The following is a 20,922-nucleotide window of genomic DNA, read 5'->3' on the forward strand; positions in this document are numbered from 1 at the left end:
GCATAAATCCGACAGCTTGTCATCAAAGAAATTGATGAAGGATGTTAGATAAGGCCATCTATTGCTTGATGAGATATAGACAATCAGGTTAGGTAGTGTAGTGCTCATTATCTATTTAAAAATTAATATCTGGTTAAAATTCTGGAATTGCAAAGTCATAAGATGAATGGGAGGCAGAACGTTTGCTGGCAAGAAGGTTGTAGGTGTTCTGGAGAAAACAAATGATTTTTCTCTTTAATGTTCCCATAAACTGTTCTGCCTCACTAAAGCCATGGAGAAATGATGCACTGCCATTATGGCCAATCTGACATTTTGGAAATTGATTCACCTCTCTGAGATAATTGAGTGAAAAATATTGCCAAGGACAACAAAGATGAGAGGCCGGAACACAATGTGGGCGTCTATTATGGGATGTCTGGCTGTGGAATGTGCCTGACTGAAGGTGTGGCTCCCAGGGTCCTCCTAAAAAATGGGCTTTAACAGAATTCAGTATCATGCCAATTAAAATGAAAAAAAATATAGAAATAAAATGATTCTTAAGCAAAGGACAGATATGTTTACATTTCTCAAATTATTATAGGCCATCTGAGCATATTTGATGCACTTTTGGACTTGCAGTAAACTACAGATGATGTATGAGCCCAACTGGCATTGATAAATATCTGCTTAAATGTTACTTGTGTTGTGACATTACAACACTTAGACACTTAAAGACCACGGCCATTTTAAATTACATAGACTCTCAGATATTAAATGCTGATTCTGCATGCTGAAATGGTGCATGATGAGTTAACTGAAACTTTAAATTGCTTTGCTTTTTGTTAGTGCTCACTGCAATGTGCAATAATGCAGTGATTTACAGTAATGTCTGAAAATATAAATTTTCTCTCCATCGTACATGCAGCTTCCCAGAGTAATAGGATTTGGGAATTTATTATTTATGCTGTGATTTGACTTTGGACAAAAGGTTGTTGTTTCCTTTAAATGAACAGTTCAGTTTATGGGGGTCCTATATTACACTATTTCAGATTTAGTGAGTGTTTTTGACTTTTGACCGGAAAGTTCTTGGGGGTAATTTTGGGATATTTTTTCCCGAAGTTTGTGACGACCCTCTGGCTTTGCTATGGATGATACAGGGCATTTGGAGGTTTATGACCTAAAGCCAGAAAATACACTTCAGGTAACTCCAAAGCAGCCAGTACTGTACGGTGACATTTGAAGATAGGCTCTGCGTCTGACTAACGGGAGTGACACGTTTTAATTTGAGCCAATGAGGGTGATTTACCCCCCAAAAGACCCGAAATATTTGTACATATGGATCCGTGTCCACGAGAGCGTTCAGAGATCATCTGGTGCCCTTCCTCCTTTATCCATCGTCTAATTACTCAGCGCTGCAGTCTTATTCCAGGGTTTGTGCACTCAGGTTTATAATATATATAATTGATCGTGAGGAAAAAGTGACCACTAATATGCATTTAATGCATTTAAAGTGTTCATGAAGTAAACCATTGCAAAGGAAGGTGTGAACTATGCATTTTTAGTGTGGTGGATTAATACAGATTTTCATACGTAGGTGTTCTCTGGAGAGATGTGTTTTTAATTGTTTCCAGCGGTGCAGTAAAGAAATGCTTACACAGAAAAGCTGTCGATGTAAACTGACTAGCTGTCCGTTGAAATGAACAGAGTAGCAGAGCTTCATAGGGTGACAGCACAGTGTGCCGATCCTGGAACGTTCTGCCAAAATTCTGTATAAATCTGTGACCAAGCATAGGCCTCTCCTAACAGAGTTTTCCTATTGCTATGCAATGCATGGAAATACCCTGTGAATATCTGCCGTAAAAACTCGAAGCAAATATTAGCCTTTGAGGAACTGTGTAGGTGTAAGAGTTTTAATGATCAGTGGCATTAAAAAGTAGACACCACGCCAGCCACAGGCGGGAAGACGGCTGTGAGGCCAGCCAGGAAGACAGCCAAGAAGACGACAAAACGCCTGTGCAGTGCTGCAAACAGATCAATACCTCACACACCTGCAGCTCGTTAAGCCTGCTGGTTCCCGCAGTGAATTGGCTCATTGGCCAGCTGCCTGTACAGAGCGCGATCAGCTGGGAGAGGAACTCGAAACTGGACCTGAAATAGGTCAGTTTCCCCTTCCAAAAAGACCCCTGTCTTTTCGTCATCTCCTTAGGAGAGATTCTGTAATGCTGCTGGGACCAAACCTTCAGCTTCTCTTTGACAGCAGCTTCACCCTGTGGGGTTACCAGCCACAGTTTGGACTAGCACAGTCTGGGTTCCATCCCAAACTGTTGGGCCCATCCATGATGCAATAACCTTAATACTATGACTTGTGCTATCAGTTAAAGAGGATATAACAGAATCTCTTAATAGGACTTCACATTAATTATCTTAAAACTGATTTTTTTTTTTTTAAATAGGAGTTGGACTGTTTTACTGAGGCCCATCCATCCATCCATTATCTGACCCTCTAATTTCTGGCCAGGATTGTAAGGGGGGTGGGCACTTTGGAGCCTGTCCCAGCATGCATTGGGCGAAAGGCAGGAATACACTCTGGACCGGTCACTAATCCATCACAGGGTACACACACACCATTCACTCACACATTCATACCTATGGGCGATTCAGAGCCTCTAATTAGCCTAACCAGTATGCCTTTGGACTGTGGGAGGAAATCCATGTGAACCCAGGGAGGACATGTGAACTCTGCACAGAATGGCCTTGGCCAGGATTTGAACCTGGGACCGTCTTGCTGTGAGGTGACAGTGCTTACTGAGGTCCAATGACTTCATTATTGATCACAGGAAGCCTTGAAAATACAACAGCCATGCATCTGAGAATAGAATGTGCTGAAAGTCTTGCACATCCACCCCTAAAGCAAAAATGTCTGGAGATAAGGCTGTCAGTGCAATTTGATCAATCATGGCGCATCATTTTTGTCATTCTGTTTGAGGGGAAAATGTCTCGATCCATCCAGCTGTCAAGATTTCCTCTTTTTGAAAACATTGTTCTGTATGTTGTATTTCTCTTTGTGGCCATTCACAACTTTGTAGGCTGTTCTTTCAAAGACATACAGATCATGAAAGTCAAGACATTTTTGGAGTAAAATCAGGTGAAACCCATTCCCTTGCAGACGAGAAAGCCACTGCGGTGATTGTGTGACAGGTGACAGTAATCTAGCTAAAGTTAGATAATCCAGATAATCCAAAACTCTGGTTCTGTCATCTTACATTTAGAAGCTTCAAAGTTGTATTTTTGCTCTGAATTTGCCATTAAGACATACAGATTATGAAAGCAAAGCTATCGTTCTGCTAAAATAAGATGAGACCCTAGAACAGCCAAAAATGAATATTTTTGACATGAACATTTATTTGTATGAAGTTGACTTCCAACTGATTACGAATGGGTTACATATGTCCTCTCTCTCCGATACTCAGATGTCAGGCAATGCCTGTGCATGTGTTTGAAGGGAGGGGCTTTGGAGGGTGAGCTGATGGTACCTCTCCATTGTGCTTTTCATAATGGGCAGAGAAGGTTAAAAAAAACAAAAAAACACCCTAACTGATTGGAATGGCATACAGTTATTTTGTGGAAAGTATTTTTTTTTTTTTTAAAACAGAGATGTTACTGTAATAATGATTTCTTCCCCCCCGAGATTCCTACCTTGTGATTGGCTGCGAAAGCAGTGTAGAGGCAAGGTGGTGCTGAAAGAACAGCTCCGGGCTGCTGCTGGAAACCAGTGAGTTCACAGATCACTGTTTTCTGAGGGTGGAAAGAGTACACCAGATGAGCCTTTCAGTTAAAACTAAACAATTGGTGATTGTTACGTAGGTCCCGCACGGAAACGATTAATTTGTAAATATTTACCAAATGCTGGAAGAATTCAGGGTAGCTCTGGAAAAACTACAATACTTACCGAGCTGAAGTTTGCCAATTATTGTTCAAGCTACTGCTCATCATGTTTCTTTATTGTAGTATGCATTACTGTTCCTATGCACAACATAGAGCTCGGTAGCCCTTACAGAAATGCAATATACTGTATTGTAAATGTGTGTAAAATGTATAATAACTGACACAGAAGTATGCCACGATACAAAGGGTATAAAAGTGGGCTTGCGTCAAAAAATGTTTAAGGCTTCTTTTTAGGAGCAGGAAATTAAAATGGCTTTATTAAATTGGCATATCAGTAAAATAAATAAAAAAGTTTGTCTAATGCCAGGTGTTCAATGAGAATCTTATTGTTTTGTGGTTTTCAGGTGCTTGAAGATGCCCGTATAGTATATTTTTAATGGTCACCCAGTGATTGCTTTTTCACTGTTTATGTGGGAAATATAATTATACATATGTTTTGCAGCAATGTATTTAAAAAAATAATTTGTAATATCTCAAGACTGCACAAATGTGTATGTTTGCTCACGTATATTCTCATGTGTTGCAATATTTTGATATTTTTAATTTCAGTATGTTCTATTTCTATAAGAAAAGACCACAAAACCCACAAACCATGCCAAGTTGCGTTCATGGTCTAGTGATAAAAGTATTGCTCTTCCCACGGAAGGATCGGTCTTATTGAGTTGTGTGACATTCATTGAGTTGTGGAAATATTCCTCGAGGAGCAGTTCTTGGCCTGAGCTGGATTCTGTATTTCAGATCCGAAAATCAAAGTTCTGCAAAGAAATCCTTCCAGAGATCACACCAAAGTGTCTCTCGAAATTAACAGAATTCTCCGCCAGCGATTAAAATTTCCCCGTATTTTCAGGTCATTTCCGGTGCCCCTCAATTGCGTTGTGGGTTCATTATGGGTCATTAACTTCTGAAAGCTATTTTATCTCCGTTCCCAAGCTGTTTTTATCTGACTACTGTCAGTACAATTCCCATCCGCGGCAACCAGGCCATTTCAGCTGGTGAGTGAGCTCATTACTCTGATGGCTTTTCACAAGGAAAGCAGTATCTAATTCCCATTGCCCGTTATATAGAATTGCAAGCTTAATGGCAGCTATTCTAAAATACACAGAGTAACTAAATGGCATTCCAGTTATCTAAATTACACCAGTCAAAAGCTTGACCTTGTATAGTATACTGTAACCGTAAATATATACTGTTATTGTTCCATTGTACACACTGACACTTTCAATTTTGTTGTGGCAAGAAGCAAAATTAGATATCTTACATTGTACCCAGTTCTCCCATTAGAGAGATGTTTCCTGTATCCCAGAAGGCATTTCTGCAACATAGCAACAGCACAAAAAAGAAAAAGAAAATCATTAAAAAGGCTTCAGGGGATGAAAACATTACTTCAAGAATCAAAGGGAGGAAAAAAAAAGCAATTCCTGTTTTTACACACTGTTTAAAATGGTATTACATGCTGTAAGGTAATTGAATGCCAGGTAACATGGCCAACAGACTGCTTGCATCAGTTACTCCAGTGGTTCCTAACCCTGTTTCTGGAGATCTACCATCATGTTGGTTTTCATTTCAACCCTAATTTGGCACACCCGATTCTACTAATTAGCAGCTTAACAGAATCTCTTGCTGTTGGATGAGGCGTGCTTTGTTAGGGTTGGAAAGCCTACAGGATGGTGGATCTCTGGGAACAGGGTTGGGAACTACTGAATTACTCCATGCTGTCTTTTGTTAGTGGGAATTCCCTGTATGGAGGCAGCTGACCCCTTAGCAGGACATAAATGTGCAGAAGTGTACAGAGACTGGTGTACAGAGAAGGGCTTGAAGACCATAACGCGACCGCATGCTAAATAAAAGTGGGGCTTTAAATATGTATGTGTCCGTTGACTAGTGAATGGGTATGCTGGTATCTGCAGTGGAGCAGGGAGACAGATGTGCCGCCATTGTTACATGGCCCTGTCTGCTGTAGACGGAAGCTTGTGGGCGGGTAAGAGGGGGGAGAGAAGTTTACACACGGGCATGGGGGCCTGCAATTAATGATTTATCACAGAACCCACGGTGTGAGCCCGCAACCCAGCGTTTCACCTCCGTGAGGGAGCCTGTGCAGCTGTTTCTTTGAGCACTGAGAGAGGGCGGGAGGGAGAGGGAGGGAGGGAGGGAGGGAGGGAGGGAGAATATGAAGGAGAGAGAGGTAGGCAGGGAGAGACAGAGAAAGAAAAAGAGAGGGCAGGAGAGAGAGGGAAGGAGAAAGAGAGAGAGCGAAGGAGAGAGAGGTAGGCAGGGAGAGAGAGAGAAAAAGTGAGGGTGGCAGAGAGAGCGAGAGAGAGGGGGAGGGAGAGAGAGAAAGGGAGAGGGTGGCAGAGAGAGAGGGAGGGCGAGAAAGAGAGAGGGTGGCAGAGAGATAGCGAGAGAGAGATAAAGAGTGAGTAAAATAGAGAGAGAGAGTGTGTGTGAGAGAGAAAGAGAGAGATTAATGACGAAGGAGCATGAGGGAGAGCAAGTGGGGGTTACTGAACCCAAAGTCATGCTTTCCGCTGTGTACACTCACAGCTGAAACTCAAGCTGTCCTCATATGAACCATGAGCTTATTGCGCGTCTAGGATGTATTCAGACAGAGAAACATTTACACACAAGAAATAATACCGACTTTGCAGAGATGCATATGTTTACAAACTGACAACTGGATCATTCCCAACGCCTGAAAAACAAACATGTGCAGCTCATTTATTTCTGGCCAAGCGATAAGTCTGTCTGTAAATCAATGATTTAACAGACAAAAAAACAAAAGATCACCTCATTTTTTAATCAGTCACTGATTCTATAGGACAAGTTTGAATGGAAACTGAGTGAGTGAAAAAACAATAATTCCTTCTCAACTGAAACTTTCTCATCCATTCATTGGCTGGCCGATGCCTGCTGTTTTGTCAGTTACTTACTGGGTTGCTATGGAAACCGCCCCCGCCACCTATCCCCCACGTTCCATCCCCGGCAAATGTCATGTCTCTGAATGGAAAGCAAGCGGGGGGGGGGGGTATTTTGGGCAGGTCCCACACCCCCCCTCCCCCTCCCAGTCTACAGGCTGCCTCCCTAAGCAATAACACTGTCCTGGTGCACAGGGAGGGTGAGTATCATCTTGTGCCCGTTGACATTTCTGCCCACGGTTGCCGAGCCTTTGGTGGAAACGTTCCATTGCCATGGGTGCAGTGTAGGGGCTGCTTGACATTTCCAGTCACTATCTTTAGGTGCTATCTTTGCATATTGCTCTTTCACAGTGAATACCGTGGGGAAAGAGCAGGTGTTACCCCTACACTGTAATTCAAGATAATTGGCGGTAGTGGTACTCAGGGTTAGGGATGCTTTATTCAGCCAGCCAGGATCCGCATCTCATTGCTGTCTGTTTCCCAGTTCGGGTTTGACCAGGCACCTGCAGTCTGTTTTCTGAAGCAGTACCTTCCTCCGACTCGTGTCTGTGTGAGCTTGGCTTGTGGGGGCGGTGGTGTGAAAAGAAGCAGCTGGTGACATCGCGTGCCTTCAGAGAAAAGTTTGTGTTCGTTTACACCAGGGCTGCCCAACCCTGTTCCTGAAAATCTGTTCTCCTGTAGGGTTTCACTCCAACACTTACGAAGCACACGTCATTCCACAGCTGGATATCTTGAGCTGTTAATTAATAGAATCAGGTGTGCCAAATTAGGGTTGAAATTAAAAACTACAGTAAGGTAGATTTCCAGGAACAGGGCTGGTCAGCCATCGATGGTCAGTACTGATGACAAAACAGTTTAGTGCAGGGGAGACAAACTTAAGTCCTGTAGGGCCGCAGTGTCTGCTGGTTTTCAGTGTCTTTCGGCATGAGTGACATCATTTATAATTTATAAGTAACTGATTGGCCAAAGAGTCCACAAACCTTGTTCTCAAGGCCCTGACTGGCTGTGGTTCAAAGGAAACCAGAAATACCTGCAGGGCTACAGCCCCCATGGGACTGGAGTTTGACACCCTTGATATCAGGAGACAAATAACTGTTCTCTTGTGTTCTGACCTGCTTCTAAGTTCTGTGCATCAGTGACAGTGAGGCGCTATGGGACATCATTGGGGGAGAAGTGGCTTGTGGGACGCCTATGATTTTCCTCAGTTGTAGCCTTTGTAGTCACAATATAGAGAAAGTGATTGAAGAGCCTGAATCACCCCTGGGCGTTTCCTTTTGGTGTCCATCAGCTGCATGCTCAAAGCCATCTCTGAAACCTTTGGATCTCCACACTGAAGACTCGGGCACCACAGAATCCTTTTGAAAAATTGAACCATTCTTGCTTAGGTCTTCCTTCCACTGGTCTCCATTCGTGGTGAAGTACAGGGCTGTACATGAAATGCACAATGCCATTTTTAACTGGTACTGATGAGGTCTGTGAATATTGGCCAGACGTCCCTTCAACTGAAAGTGCTGATCTCTGATATTTCTATTTGTACTTAACAGGAACAGTGCACATTATTATAAATGCACCAGATTTAGTCAAAAGACTAATTAAAGACAATTTAAATATTCCTTTAGCCATTTAAGGTGTAGGATCACAAATACATGATTAGAGTGAACATTCTAATGCTGATGTAACAACCACTACCAGTAACTGAGAGCAATGGAGTTCTAGAACACCGACTTAGAATGTTGAAAAAAAAGTGGTGTTTAAAGTGGTGTTCACCATGTAAATTCCCTCTTTTCTTTTTAAAAAGTGAGTTAGATCCACAGTAGCTCAAATGTTGCCTCAGACATTTTAAGAAAGGTGCTGCAGCAGAGTGTGTAAGTAGGGTATTGTAACTTTTAAAAGGTTGCGTCAGGTACATGTAAAACTTGATATTCAGGGCTTTTGAGACTTTCTCTTGTCTGCTGGAGCTTTTAGCACTCTCTGCCAGACTCTCGGACCTCTGTTTGAAGGAGATCTGATCTGTGACCTTTGGCATTTGTGTTGAGTTCTGCCTGTGCTCTTCCATTGTACCGGCTGTCCTGTTCCTTCAGATCTGACCGGAGGTCTGAGATCCCGTGGAAAAATTTGGATGAAGCTGCCTCTTTACAGATGTGCTGTGTTGCCTTGTCCTAATGTCTTAGGAGGACTTATGAGAGTAACAGAGACAGAGAGAGCTCACGTGGCCGTGTACATGATGGCTTAGACTGAGATACCACACACAGATGCACACAAACACTGATAATATTGAGCACTGGCAAACATAGTCAAGTGGCCGAACCTAATTTAGCCGATTCAATGGCGAATGAAATTATTAATATCTTTGGAGGGTTTTTGACCAGGGACTAATGCTGGAGAGCAGCTCTGAACCAAAGTGTCCGTCTACTTTGTTCATTACTTCAGGTCCTGCCAAGGAGAAATTTGTTATTTCATTTTTAAACATTCTGAAAGGTACACATTTTTATATTCATTCTATAAACCTGATGTGATCAGGACAATGAACACTCTGTCACAAGCTTACAGATTGTCCAAATAGTCAATTCCAGTGTTTGTTTAAAATGCAAATGAAATCTGCTGTCGCCAAAAGCAAGAAATGTATCCTTTTCTTGATTTTCTTTCATGGTATGTAATAAATCCCTTTAAATTATGCGTATAAATAACACGTACCATTTACATAAGATACCCATAAGGGATTGTGCATATTTGATTGTGCTTCACACTCTGGCTTGACAGTATTGTAACACATGAAAGTCAAATAGGAAGTTCGGAATATCACTGCTGAGATCTCCATCTTGTCCTATCAGTCGATCAGTGGGATGCTGATCTGCTAGTCTTCTTGTGGATGTGCCTTGGTCCTCAGGAGCCAGTTTCAGCAGTGTGAAGCTCTGAGCCAGTTGTTTAGAAGTCAGTCATCCCTCATTTTTCAGGCGGAAACTATGAGAGGAAAGCGGGGGGGTCTCCATCATTGGGCCAGCGTTTGCGGACGCACGTAGGACTGTCCCACATTGTTAGCGCTGAACTATCCTAAATTGGCCCCCAGTAACAAGCAAGGTCTATAAAATGCCTGGCAAACCTGCAATTTATTTTTGCAAATTGTAAAACTGAACAGGGGGAAAAAAAACATCAGAAAATAGAGAGAAGGCTGTAGTGGTTTGAGATCTTCCTCTTTCCATGTTAATCTATGAACATAAATATTGTGCATAAAGCAGCTGTAAGATAAACTGATGAAACCTTTTACAGTGTTTGGATGAAATGTCAGGACTAATACAGTAGTCTCTGCTGTCATCATACTGATTAAAAATGCCATCCAGATATTGTTTTGGATAAAGTATGGCATGACCTGCTCCATCATTTTGAGTCATTTTTTTTTTGTTGACACATTTTGGTTTTATATATGGCCATGAAGAGGACAGTCTCAATCTTCTTGTGATTTTAATATTATCTACTCCAAATTTTCAACGAGATATGCTCATTTAAATTGTACCTGTCACCCAACAGTGTTTTTGAGGGGAGAAAAAAGGCTCCACAGTTCAACTTCCTCTAAAAACAAGCTGTTTTTAGCTGACCTCTCACATAACAGCCATCATTGATTAAACATCATTGACAACATTGACATCATTGATTAAACATCATTGAATAAAGAACACATTACAGGATTCCATCTGCCCTTGTTTTCTCCCTGCACATACCTTCACAGCCCTGATCAGTGGGTGGCAACACCAAACATCACTGTGTGTGATGTTTGGTGTTGAGTGTGGTAGTCCCGCCCACAGAGTCCATTTGTGTGGTAGTCCTGCCCACAGAGTCTATGAGTGTGATAGTCCCACCCACAGAGTCTATGAGTGTGCTCTCTTGCTCTTCTCTCTTCTTTCTCTCGCTCTCTCTCTGCTTTTCTCCAATGATTGTGTCACCAAATAAATAATATTCTAAGTGTAGTTTTAATGGCTTGTTTTCCCTTTTTTCTGCTTTGCTTTGGCGCTAGAAAATCTTACTTTAGCACACGCCGTGGATTTCTCTATGCAGGACAAACACTGGGAAGTGGTGGCCACCCTGCTGAGAGCACAGCATTCAGAATTCTGCATTGGTCGAGAGTGGGAGTTTGTAACCACTTCTGCCAAAAAATGCTGGTTTTTAATTAAACCAGTTTCCCCAAAGGAATCGTCTCTTTCAGGTCATAGTAAGGCACACAGGTACATGTAGCTGCTGTACTTGCTCCCAATATGCATGCTGAGGGGGGGGGGGGGGGGGGGGGGACTTTTGTTCCAGTGGGCAGTAGCCATGTATAAACATAATGGCTTCATCTAAATGCTGCAGCACATTTCCATCTGAAATAATGATGTAGTTTTTTTTTTTTTTTGAGTGGGTTGGGTTAGCATCAGGCTAGAACAGGGAACTCTGGAGATTTAATAACATCAGTTATCTCACTTGGTCTGGTAATGAGCTCACAAAAAAAAAAAAACATTTTTTTCCCCATTTTGGGATGCCCACTTGTATATATCATGGCTCTCTTCCACCGCCTTCACTATTGATTTTGGAGGGCACAGAGAAAGTATGGGAATTGGCACTTCCTATCGCACCACTTTTTCACAAGTCACGTTTGCACAGACGAGAGGTGGAGGCAGACGCGTCGCTCGACGGACACACTCGCGATGGATCGGCGGAGGTCACTGGTGTGCCATGAGGCACTGTCGTTCTGGTCAACTGAAACCCTCCCATCCCTCAGTGACACTGTAGCAGAGGTGGGCAATGAGAGCTGCAGTTTTTCCATCTGAAAGTATGAGGCCTTATCCAATGAGACAGCCGAGGGAAATGCAGAGTTAGCGGTTGGTAACCTGCCAGGTCGACGGTACAGGTCTGTTTTTCTCCATTTTATTTCTGAGGATTGACAGCTTGGACCTGTCTGCATGTAGAACGCGTGGACAAGAAGAGGCCGCGTGGACAGGAAGAGGGTGGTTTCGCAGGTCGAGAGGCGAGAGGCAGAAGCTTGTGAAGGGCCTCGGAGAGCGAGGAGAGTGTGGAGAGCAGGTAGAACGCATCGCCGCTAGGTTGTTCGCAGAGAGAAGGTCTCTACGGGAGATCTAGCCGATAACGCCTCGTCTGAGAAGGTGGCATACCGGAGGCTGTGAAACTTGAGAGGGAAAAAAAAGCCACCGGTGGATGTTTTTTTAAAATCTGGTTCAGACAGGGAGGGTGAGAGCAGAAGAGAGGAATTATTGGTAACAGGAGAAGTGCTTTCACATTATGGCAGCTTACCTCCACAGTTTCCTGTGAAGACAGTTTCCTGAGAATACAGTTTCCTGTGAATACAATTTCCTGTGAATACAATTTCCTGTGAATACAGTTTTCCATAAATGTGCGCTTCTGTGAATGAATTTTTGTCGAACAGATTTAACAAGACTGTAAGCTGAAAGGGCCGGCCTGGCCCAGCGTTCTACTAAGTGACATTATATTGGCCTTTTCGGTTTTTGCCCGCTACCTTTAGCTCCAAATTGGCAAGCAGATACAGAGCAATTTCAGCTGATTAGTTCCCCTTCACAAACAAAGCAATAACAATGAAGGCTGAAATGTGGGTCCCATTAAGCAAAGGAATTACCCCGATGGAGCATTTCCAACAGCCGTTTTGTATTACAACATATCGATGATGGGGGACACAATTACGTGAATTACAGGTTATTATGAGGCCATAATTCACAACTGTGAAGGAATATGGCATAGGTGTGTGTGTGTTATCGCCTAATGGATAATGATCGTTGCTGCATTCTGGAGCACAGTGCATACTGAATGAGACCGCTGCTGCCAGTTCAGAAGCCCAGCTTCTCTACATTGCCATCGGTCTACTCCTAAGTGTGTTCTTGCTGCATTGCTTTGAACGTTCACATTTATTCCCAGTTTTTCAGGAAAGCGTATTTTTTTAAATTAAGACTTTTATAGATCACAAATTGTCCTGCTATTGCGCATGTTCCCATCCTTTGAAGTTTTCAATGAAGATGAACCCCTCAAGGAGCCCTGTATGGGAATATTTTCATTCTGTCTGTTAATGATGGGAAAATGCCTACAGATGTATGCCTGTATCACTTGAGGAAAAAAATGAAAAAAGAAAACTGCATAAATGAGACAAAATTAGAGATAATTCTGTCCAAGGTGCAGATAAACAAGGAGGGGGGGGGGGTGGTATACATACAACTATGTATTTATGTAAATATGTTTAATTCACATGTATTATTCATAAGACACAATTGCTGAAGATGGTTCCCAGGCCTAAATGGAAGGATTGGAAGGAGCTGTCTATGTGAGACCAATCCCAGCATGCCATGGGGGACACCTCACTGGCTCCGGCTCCTGGGAACAGTGAAATAGCAGCGGACTCAATCGCAGGGAGCCTATAAACCTGGGAATCGTACACAAGGAAGACTTCAAACATAGAAGTGTGATTGTACTGATAACTTTGCGCTGGCTACCTGCTCTAACCAGGAAATTGGATGCCAGGTGCTTTACGCATCTAATTGTACCGTGCATATTTATTCAAATGGCATTGTTACATGGCACTGGCACCTAAGTAAATTATGCAGATGTATGGTAAAATATGTAAAACGCAATGAATTGCATGTCAAATAGGTGGTACATTTCAATTATCAGCACGTCTGCGTATTGCATGTAAATGCACGAGTATTGTGTGTTGAGCTGCGTTGAGTGACGCAGCACTGACATGACTGACAGGGAAGGCCGGGCTTTGAGGGAAAAGGTTACGCGCTGGGACACTTTTCCCGAGCTATTCAGAGGCTGAGGTTGAGACAGAACTATAGATTATCCTAAAACAAAAGAACGGACGCGCCGCAGAAGGAACCGAAGAAAGGACACGTTCATTTTTCGTGCTGAGAACGTCAGGCGGTTCAGGCAGTGAAAGGTTTTTCCGTCTGGTTCCGGCCTGCCGGCGATCGTCTTCCGATGTGTGAGAGAGACGTGCCGTAGCAGAGCGAAAGTTTCATTTAAGAAGAACCTGAAGAATTCGTCCGGTCTCGGGGAATAAAAAAACGAATGAAATATAACGTCCTTCTGCTTGAAAGACTAAAGCTAAGCGCTGGCTAGCGGTGGACTTGAAGGACATTCTAATTCATCGCCGACGAACGCCCTCACAATGTTGTACAGGGAACTGTGTCCCATTTGTATTGATTAAAGGATAATGTAGTGGAAATTCAATGGATCTCGACGTTGCGGGCCTTCGGGCCACATCCGCGTGGAGCCGTGTGCATACGTGATCCTAAGCCCCTCGCAGTCACGCAAGAAAATGCGTCCTACATCCAGAGAAGTGACCGCCACGATCACCCACGGATGTATCGAGCTTCCTGTTCTCCTGGGAATGTTGCTCTTTCAGATAGGACGGAGTCAGAGGGTCTCTGCGAAGCCCTTTGTACCGCAGCCTGTGGACGAGATGGTACAGCGTATTCGCCATAGAGTATGAAAGGATTTCTGTGCTGGAACTCGGAGTTCTGGCTGCTCATCTACCCCTGCAGGTTAGGCTCAGTGGAATTAATTAATTATTTCAGTTGTTCTGAACTATCTTCAGATCGGCAGGCGTCCTCCTCTTTAAAAAAAACTGTCATCAGTCCCCCCCCACCCCCACCCCCCCACCCTTTCCACACATACGCATTAAATATGAAATACGCACATTCCTGAGTGTGTGTGAGGGTGTTAATGGTAATACATGATTGTACATACTGTACACACCCACGTGCACAGACACACACACACACACAAGCGTGCACATACACACATGCACACATACATATGCACCCACACCCACAAACACACACACACACACAAACACACACAGAGCATGTCATGGTGTGCATCTATTTTAAATTCCTCAACACATCATGTCTTTCCACGGGCAAGCAGTGTGCTCTCAGTTTTTTTTTCCAGTTTTTTTTTCTCTTTGTTTTTTTTACATTTTTTGCTCTAGGGTATTGGTTTACATTTGAAAATGATGTGAGAGTGAGAAGAGATAGGAGAGTGAGAGAGAAACAGAGAGAAGGGAGGAGAGAGAGAGAGAGACAGAGAAGAGAGAACATCTGCTTGGTTCAGTTTCTGTGTTTCTTTATCTTTGTGATTTTTTTCAACCTCTTGCCATCGCTATCATCCACCAAGCTAAAGAGCTAAACTCCATCACCTAACACCATGAGCGATAGGACACCGATGGCCATTTCCCATAATGCACTTCCATCCAGTTAATTAATTGATATAATATGCAACCATGTAAACAAGGTGAATTCTACATACAATCATTAGAAGCATATTTTTTTCCCTATAGCTTCTAAAAAAAGAATATGAATTGAATGAGACCGAAAATTTCCATGATGTTTTCATGACGCTGTGTAGTGTAAAGTGTAGTATAATGGGTAAGGAGCTGGCTTTGTAACCTGAAGGTCGTAGGTTCGATTCACAGCTAGGACACAGCTGTTGTACCCTTGTGCAAGGTACTTAACCTGCATTGCTTCAGTATATATCCAGCTGTATAAATGGATGCAGCGTAATGTAAAGGGGCAACATAGCTCAGGAGGTAAGACCGATTGTCTGGCAGTGGGAGGGTTGCCGGTTCAAACCCCGCCCTGGGCATGTCGAAGTGTCCTTGAGCAAGACACCTAACCCCTAACCCCTAACTGCTCTGGCGAATGAGAGGCATCAATTGTAAAGCGCTTTGGATAAAAGCGCTATATAAATGCAGTCCATTTACCATTTAAAGAGTTGTGTAAGTCGCTCTGGATAAGGTCGTCTGTTAAATGCCTGAAATGTGATGTGATGCTCGATGGGCAAAATACTCGTACAAGCCGATGGCTGTGTGGATGTGCTTCATATGTTTCTCTACGTGCTCCTCGTGGACAGCGTTGCTGTGCCAGCCAGTCGTACTCCAGCCTGCGCACCCCTGGCTGGCGTTCGGATGCAGAACGAGAGGAGTGGAAACAGACCCGCAGCTGACGAAACCCTCCCGTTTCCATGGGAACACAGTATGCCGCGGGGCCGCGGTCGTTTTGCTCGGCGGTTTCGGAAGGGAGCTGCCAGACTCCATCCCTCCCGCCCCCCAGGGCTCTGCCGGGGAGCGGGGGGCTGGCCCAGCCCGCCGCTGGCACCCCGTGTGGACCCGCCGTGGCACTGAGAGGAGGATCACGCGTCTCCCGAATATTTAATCTTCTCCAGGAAAAGACTTTCACAAAAAACGAGATTGTGTGTGTTTCCCGAGTAGCTGTTACGTGCTGGTGATTCAGCCTAACCCCCCCGCAGGTGATCAGCGCCTCTTTCCTACCTTAACGAGCTACTGATTACCTGATTGGCTTCACCTGCCTGTGGCCCTACGTAAGCCTGCTGCAGCCGAAGATGAGGGAGAGAGCTTTTGCTGAGCGGTTTTGAGGCTGGACCTTTGATGGAGATCTGTGGCTTTGTTTCGTGATTTTCTTTTTGCGTGCATTTCAATTCTTGTTATTGAATTGTGGGCGGATTTGGGATGTAACGGACCTCATGCCGGATTCTGAGCGCTCACTGCACATCTTCCTGTCTGCGTTACCCACATTACTGCTGTGAGAATGTGGGTCTTCTAAAAAATGTTTTTAAAAATGCAAAGGGTAAAAAAAAAAAAAAAAAAACTCCCTGTGGGCAGTTTTTACGCTTCGCTGAGTTAGGCAGGCTTGACATCCAAGGCCTGGGGAATTGGACATCAGAGGTTAGGAAAATGCAGTGGGTCGTTTACCATTATATATATAGCTTGCTAGAGCAGTGCCAACAGCTACCCTGTTAGCAAGGGGCTGTTTAACAGCTCTGAATGCATAAATGTTTGTTTATCTGGCCAATATCAGGATGAATAAGCAATGAATACTTCACACTGGAATCAGCCTGACGTCTCTCCGATAAACCCTTTCAGCTTTTGTAATTCCGTGAACGAAATGCGATGCCCGTCAGCGTGGCAGCTTGGCGGGACGCATTAGCTTCACATAACACAGCCAAAAATATCAGCAGGCAAATACTGTATGCTGGTACACCCGTGATACCTGAATGCTGTTATCCTGTGGTGTGTCATCGTAGCTAATGTACTGTCACTGACTCCGCCCCCCCCCCTTCCCCTAAATAAATCAAGAGGAGAATCGATAGCTTTTGAATAATAGCCTTAGAGCAGTTTTTCCCTCTTTTCCTGATTCATACAAACGAGGGAGGTTTACTGTTAGAGGCTCAGGCTTCTTCTGCCTCGCGGCCTTTCGGCAGTGGAAGATGTAGGGCGGGTTGCCTTGGCTGGAAGCAGTGGGCACTCAGGTTTGTGTGGGTTCCCCAGTTTAATGATGGAAGCTGGTCTGCTGCTCTCCCTGCCACGTGCAGCCATTTTCAGAAAAGGGAAGCAGGGTAGAGGAGCACCTCTGGGCCGATGCACAGCGATGCACGGATTCATCAGTAGCACGGTCAAGTTCGTGTCCGAGATAGACCCGGTGAGGGTGCGTCTTAGCTAATGTGGTTTGCGCTGGCTTGGGGGAATGGCAGTGAAAATGTGGATCACCTGGAAAATTTCTATAACATGGCATCCAATCCTGCCTTTTATGAAACACATTCCTCTGCATCAGGCTATGACATGTATAAGGATGAATGACCCTTTTTATGATTCATATTTATAAAAGCATTGTGCATAATATTTGGTAGTCAGATAGCTGTAGTCCATGTCTTTTGGTTATATATACAATGCTAAGTATAGTAAGTATAGCATTTGCTGTTTGTTTGACGATTTGATGCAATCAGAACTGTGAAGACATACAGTAGCTTACCGCAAAATACATTAAATGTGCACTACCCTGTGGTTTGTAGAATACGAAAAAATGAAGGGTTCCAAAAAAAATTTAAATTGAGGAAAGTGGACATGGAAAGTATTTATACATTTGCTTCGGGCCATAAACGAGTTTGTCCATGCCCTAACTCCAATTTATGTCCCTGTAAATTGCCTTTCCCAGAGGTGTAAATGCTTATTGATTTGTTTTTAAATGGGGAGATTCTTGGAAAACTCTAAAACGTAGTGTGTCATTCCTTGGGTTGTTAGGCATGCAAATTGAAAAGCAGGAACCAAGTTTTTGAGTGGATAAATCAGCTTGCATCTACTAGAATCTCTGTCTCTCTCTCTCTCTCTCTCTCTCTCTCTGATGTCAGCTGAATGGCAGTTTGATTTTAAAATTCCCAATATCCACTGTGCCTTTGGCTGCAAGTGTTTCTCCATGATTTATGAGGGCCAATAGAGAGGCTGATGCTCTTTGGGAGGGGCGGGGCATGGACCTCACTCCATCGACTCTGGTTCAGAGCCAGAGGTTACAGAGGAGCACCTGCAGGAGTTTGTAAAAAATTTAGGAGAGGAGAGGCTGAGCCGGGGAACTGCGTGAACATTTCCTCCACCGTGCTAAGAGAGTAACGTTACACACCCCGGGCAGCCCAGCTGTGTGCTGGAGATAAGAGCCGCAGAACCTGAACGTTTCCGTGCACAGCAGCCCGTTGGGGTGGGTGGGCTTGTCTCCCCTGGCCTATGAACAGATAACCTTTTTTTCTTGGAGGGGGGGGGGCGAGAGAATTTCACCTTGTGTTTCCAACCGAAACTGTTCTGCTTCTTTTTCCTTTTTTTTTTTTTTAAACGAACGCCCGGCATCGTTAGAATTTCGGCACAGGTCGTTTCGCGGCGCAGTTGGATTAGTTCTCCCCGACTGAAAGAGCCTCCTGGGATGATGTCACAGAGCGGTCGGCTCTGATCCGTTGTGTCGAGCGGGGATCACAAGGTTTCGCACAGCGTGTGGATGTAGTCACCCGGGCGCCTGCCTCTTAGCTGTGAGGGGCCACAGCTGTACCTATTAATGTCCCTGGCACCCTGGCATATATGCCCGCCCGGGGCAGCCATGCATGCCACTTTCCAGTATTTCAGCTGGGGTTAATAAGTACCGACCCTGGAAGTCACTGTTTGAGGGCCCACTGTCTCATCCATGCAGCTGGTCAAGCTCACAGTAAATATCCAAGAGATACTCATTCCAAAGAGCAGCCCACCAGCCCAACAAATATTACTGGTTGAGCTCACTTAACGGAGTTATTTGAACCAATCAAAAGTCTGTTTTTCTCCCTCCACGGCAAAACCCTCTGATGGATTTAAATCGGTGAAGCAATAAAGACAAGGTTTTATGAAGCCTTTCTGTCAAAGGTGATGATTTAAATTGATGGAGAAAAAAAACAGCAAAATGACATGTCTAACACCAGCTACAGTATGAATAAAGAAACTCACTCATCTCCACTTCTCTGCAGATGATTCTGCTCTGCCAATGGCAACCCCCGCTAATCCAAACTCCCGCTCTTTTCTCACAAACCGAGGCTCGTGTGTATCCTGAGGTGGGGGGGAAACCGTTGGGAGCCACTTCAGCCAGAAACGGCATCATCCTCCACCAAAGCACTTATCGGTGGTGACGTATGCGCCATCTATCACCAGGTCCCACAGACAGGCATTTCTCCGTACGCTTAAGGAAACGCTGATGGATGCTGGGAGAATGCGCGTAACCAAGACGCCAGGCCCCCCCAGGCATTCTTTCACTTTTATCTGCGGGACATTTGATGGGATTTATAGGGACGCAGGCTTGCTGTGGATGTGGATGCAGGCTTGCTGAAGCAGCCTTCCATCACTTGTCTGACTCCGTATGATAAGAGAATAACCACCGCAATGTTTCATCATCATCATTATTATTATATCAGTGACACTAGTGATTCAGACGTGGAGAGGGGGAAAAAACTAAGTATTTTCATGGTGCCATACATGGATTGTTGAGAGAATGATGTATATGAAATACATATTGAGCCTATTACACAAATTGGCAGTAAAGTGCAATATAAATTGAGAAATAATAAAATAGCTTTATTGCCACTTGACATGATGTCTCCTATAATTCCCAGCAGATTTATTAGAATGCCAATCCAACGGATATGCTAATTTAGCAGAGACAGTATTTTTCCCCCCGAATTTTTCTTTCCTACTAGCATCCATTGTGGATTGTCTTGCTTTTTTGTCTCATTGTAGTTTTGTTGTAATCATAATCCCTTCATGGCCTGCTTTTGATGTCACCATCAGTTGTGCCTCCAGCAAGGAAACCAGAATTAAATGTTCATTTCATGCTGGTAAATTTGGCAACAAACTGTATACTGAGGTGGGAAAATCAGTAAAATAAATAAATAAATAAACAAATAAATAAATAAATAAAATGAGAAAGGAAAAAAACAATGGTTTGATGTGACCACAGGGGGGCGCACCCACTCACATACATGCTAGATATGCTTGCTGGCACTCATATTGTACTGGTATATATGGATTGTGTACAATATTTTGTGAGAACTTTTGTCAAATGTAATTTATTTCCTTTTTCCAGAATCCTACTTCAGATATTGAAGTGGTTTTACACTTACAAATAGTTTGCAACCCAGAAAAGATATATGACGTTAGTACATAGCTGACACATGAATTCAACCATGCAGTCAGAGAGTTTTCTGTGAATGTATTTAAAATGATCATTGGCGTCTGTCCTTTCTTCGTTATTATTATGATTTTAATGTATGATGTATGATGTATGATTTTTTGTATGATTAGGTGTGATTCCAGTGCTAGTTTGTACTTTGTACTTGGTAGGATTCTTGCTGCTGAACAAGCTTACTCTACAGGGTTGGAGTCCTGATCGATGTGGTCACTTCTGGCACTACGATCCTTACTTCACTCTAGTGTTTCTTTTGCGCCTCTACATCATGAAACCTATGCACTTGTTGTACGTCGCTCTGGATAAGAGCGTCTGCTAAATGCCTATAATGTAATGTAATGTAATGTAATGAAGCTCCTAAATTTACTCTTTTTTTTTCGTTTGATAAAAACCCATGCCAATCGACTAATGGTGTTCTTTAAGCCTCCTGAGAGAAACAACGCGTGAAATTTCAATTTGCGAGTTGCACGTGCCTTTTCTGTTTGTTCATGTGCTTAATTACGGTGTGTGAGCGGGTGCGAGGAGGGCAGCGAGATCTCCTGAGATGC

Source organism: Anguilla anguilla, chromosome 15 (assembly GCF_013347855.1).
Source record: "Anguilla anguilla isolate fAngAng1 chromosome 15, fAngAng1.pri, whole genome shotgun sequence".
NCBI lineage: Eukaryota > Metazoa > Chordata > Actinopteri > Anguilliformes > Anguillidae > Anguilla > Anguilla anguilla.